Source organism: Octodon degus, unplaced genomic scaffold (genome assembly GCF_000260255.1).
Source record: "Octodon degus isolate 3935 unplaced genomic scaffold, OctDeg1.0 scaffold00070, whole genome shotgun sequence".
Taxonomy (NCBI): domain Eukaryota; kingdom Metazoa; phylum Chordata; class Mammalia; order Rodentia; family Octodontidae; genus Octodon; species Octodon degus.
In genome coordinates, this window is record NW_004524646.1 from 4,072,669 (window position 1) to 4,077,178 (window position 4,510).

Sequence of the window (4,510 nt, forward strand, 5' to 3'; positions counted from 1 at the left end):
GGGCAAAAATAATTTAAAGACATAACAGAACCAGCTTTACTCCCTTCCTGTCTGTACAACACTGGCCCATTGCCTGCCTTTTCAAATACCAGTTATATAGACCTAGGTAGGACAAGCCTTTTCTGTAGTAATATTGACCCCCAAAATAATCCCGAAGTTCTTATAAACTGATAAATATTAATTATAGTTTTTTACATGAAGGGAACTTAGACCACCTGAATGCTCTCAGATATAATGTAGAAGGGTCGGGGAGATGGCTCAGTGGAACAAGCGCTTCCCTGGCAAGTGCAAGGGCCTGAGTTCAATCCCCGGTTCCGAAAAAAAAAAAAAAAAAAAAAGAAAAGAAAATATATGGATATACACAGATATAATGTAGAAAACCTGAAAGCATCCTACTAGTGGGAGTTTATTTTATTTTATTTTGGGGGGAACCAGGGACTGAATTCAGGCCCTTACGCTTGCCAGGCAAACGCTTATTCTACTGAGCTATCTCCTCGGCCCTACTGGGAGTTTAGATGGGACCCTGAACAAATACTAAACACTGCAAGGACTGCAGTAAGTCATAGAATCCTTGATTCTTACCATTGCTGACTGGCAATGGCCGACCCTAGAGGTAGAGTTAGTAGGCTGGCTGACTTTCGGTTGGGTGTGCATGTGCCCTACATGCGTTACAATAATGTAAGTTATTTTGGAGACACTTAGCTTGTACCTGTAGCTACCACTATGTGCAGTCCTAACACCCTCCCATTCCCTGTCTTCTGCTGGACCTAGGTGAGCTAGCCTTACCCATCAGCATCCACGCCTCGCTGGCTCTTACCCACCTACCCCCTTAGGGTCTGCCTCATGGTTCCTAGTCAGCGGCTTCGCTGCTGTTTCACTTCCTCTTTTTCTCCATTTCTAATTTCCATTTCATGTTGGGTGGAGTGTGCTCCTAATCCTGTAATTATGTCTTTGTCACTGCTGTGCCAGCATGGACACCTAAAGCAGGTGAACTCCTAGATTCCACAGTCACCTTCCCAGTCACCTTGAATCCTTATCTACTAATGGAGCCCTGCAAGAGCTTCACCTCAGGTCACCTTACACAGGACACTGTGTGAGGAGCTGTCACCGCTGTCAGCTGGTAGACTCACTCAGGCCCCAAGACCCCCTGCTAATCTGGTCTCACTGACAATCTGAGGCACAGAGCTCACCTTAGGGAGTGGACAGGGTCTATGAGAGATCTTCAGCATCAAAAAGGAAAGAAAGAAGGGCCGCCAGATAACTCAGAGGATTAAAGGGCCTGCCTGCTTAGGCAGATGCAGAGGCCGGGGGTTCAATCCCGGCGTGCCGTGCCGGCTCCACCCCCCAGGGCACGCTGAGACAGCAACTGAGACTGAGCTTGGTGGTGCGCTCCTGTAATCCCAGTGCTTGGGAGGCTGAGGATCACTATGAGTCAGATCTGTGTAGTGAGACTCTGTAGACCCTGTACTAAACACATTTTTAAAAAATGGAAGCAAATCTACTGAAGAAGGAAATGGAAGCCACAGGCCAACGATCTCACTCAGCTGTGCGAAGGCTACACTTGAAGACTGGAGCACTGTTGGGGAAAACAAGGAAAAGGGGAGAGCCTACTTTGCTCTTTTAAATTCTTTGGTACTGGGAACGAACTCAGGACCACGTGCTTGCCAGGCTGGCACTGAGGCATATCCCTGCCCCCCAATTTCTCCTTTAAACCCAACTTTTCTGTAACTCTTGATGCTGAATTGAGAGCAGTGTGTGCTTCTATGTGCTGGGGTGGGGGTTAAATTTAAAAACAGTATGTAAAACCTGGTCCACAAGAGTAGGGCTGGAACACATCTAGGGAATAACCCTTTCTGTCCTGAAAATGCAAGTGGGTGACCTTGGACAAGTCCATGCAACTAAGTAAATATCAAAATGGAACCTATATTCTCACAGTGTAACACTGGTTCAGAGAAACTTAATAAAAGAGAAAAGATTTTACTAGAATACATCATGGTGTCAGAACTAAAGAAGAAGTAGTAAGAAGATTAAAAAAAAAAAATTAAGAAGATACTAAATGTTCCCAAGAACTAGAGCAATGTTCTTGCTCTTTTCAATTTTTGCAAGTCAAGCACACATAGAACAACTGGGATGAGGGAAAGGAGCAAAGAAAGAAGGAAGAGAAAAAGGCATACATATGTACGTACGCAGGAGAGCTTGGATAATGGTACTGCTGATATCTGCTGGTCTGCTGAAAGAAGGAGTTAATGCTTAATTTTTTTTCTCTCTACTTTTTAATTTTTTGTAATTTTTTAAGCCTATTTTGTGTTCTTATGTCTGAGAAACTAATTTTAAAGACAACAATGTGCAATATAATAACCATTGTTAATTCCTGTAGTTTTGTTTAGTGAAATTCGATAGCATTTCTAATGTGTTTTTTACTATCTTTTATTCTTATTATCCTACTAATGAAAGATAATTATTTTATTTACATACTATCTTTTTAAAAAGTATAATATGTCACTATGACTTTGTTACACTAATTTCATTTCTGTGACTAGCACTTAAGGATTTCTGCCGTGCAGACAGGACAGTTGCAGCTATTCTTGTATGAAAACCTCTTTGCATACATTGCCTGTGTGCTTTTCTGAACTGTCTCTTATGTCAATTTGGAAAAGTTCACTTGTACTGTAGTTATGAAGGCTTTGTCACCTCTGCTATGCAAATATTATACACAAGATACATGCTATGCAAATATCTGCTGCACAAATATTATCCACTGATTATGTTTTCTGTTGCCATTGGAACATTTTTAAATCATAAACAAACGTGCTCTAGTGTACTCTCTCACCTTTTTTTTTTTTTTTTCTTGTGATACTGGGGATCAAACTTGGGACCTTGCACTTGCCAGGCAGATGCTTATGCTGCTGAGCTATCTCCTCGGTCCCTCTTTCACCTTCTTGAGTCTCATGCTGGTTGAGATCTTCCTTGTCCCTGGAGTATACATGTAGTCTTCTAAATTTAACTGCAAGAGTTTTTATACTTAAATCTTTAATATAATGTTGCTGAGTGGAAGTACTCTTAACATTTTTAGCCCCCTAAATGTTAGAGGAACTACCCAGTCACTGCAACAATAGAAAATTTATCTGCATATCCCAGATCAACCCCAGTTGAGAATCAGTGTCCTATTATATCTAGGATTTATTTTGGTACATGGTATAAGGTGGAGTCCAGTTTTATTTTCTTCCATATGAAAAGTTTGCCAAGATCACTTATTTGATAAGCTATCCTTTCTCTCATTAAATTAAAACTAGTTTAGTTATAAATTCTTAAGTACATCCTGGGCCTTATTTTCCGTGTTCTTGTGTTTCACTGGTCTCATCTACACTGCATTGGTCTGTGGTCCTATTTCGCTCTCTAGCCAGCAAGTCCCTCTCTGGCAAATTTACCCATGGGATTTCAGGCCAGGTTTCCAGAGGATAGCTTTGTGACGTGCTGTGCTGGACAGACTGCAGCCCTGAGCTATTCAGTCAGACAGAATGTGTGCGCTGCCTTCAAGGTGTCTTTCCAGTGTCCTTAATCACCTGGATTCAAGAAAGACACATTGTCCCAGAGGACTCAGGGGGCCTGAACCAGCTAGCAGTTCTTCAAAGCAGGAATCATACCTCCCCAAAAAGGACAAAAACATTCTTTCTGTGGGCAGCAGTTTCGGCTGCGCCCCTGGAGTTCCTTCCTGCTTGAGGCTTTCCTCACTGCCTGAGGACAGCAGCTCTGGCGTGGGCCTCTGGGTCTGAGCCCCGATTGCGAGCCTTACGAACTTCAGACTGACGTAGCCAGCCTCTGCCACCACGTGGCCAGTTCCCTAAATCACACATGGGTGCGTCTACCTATACATGTACACACACGCGTGCGCACACACACACGCACACACACTCACACTCTCACAACTACTGGCTTTGATCAGAAGGGTTGAAGCAGGACTTAAACAAATCAAAAAAAAAAAACCATAAAAATGAATTTTTCCAAATCCATAAAACTAAATTTAGTATAAAAATAAAATTTAAATTAACTTGCAGATGATCTGAAACCTTCCAGTGTTCATTCGTATGAAATAATTAAAATTTAAAACTAACCCATGGGCTAGGGAGATAGCTTGGCAGTCTAGACAACTGCGTAATAAGTACAAGGGCCTGGATTTGGTCCCTGGTACCACATGTCATGCTGGCCCTTGGAACCCTGGCATGTTGTACTGGCCACCAAAGCCAGGCGTGGGGGCATGCACCTGTAATCCCAATGCTGGGGAGGCTGAGACAGGAGAATCACTATGAGTCTAAGCTATGTAGCAAGATTCTGTACCAAATAAATAAATAAATAAATAAACAATTTTTAAAATTAAAAACACCTAACCCTAAAGCTTTTTGAACAATGACCTTTATGTTTTACTTTTCTACTACTTGGTCTTGGGCCAGGGAGGTGGCACAGTCGAATAAGCGCTTCCCTGGCAAGCACAAGGGCCTGAGGTCAATTCTCG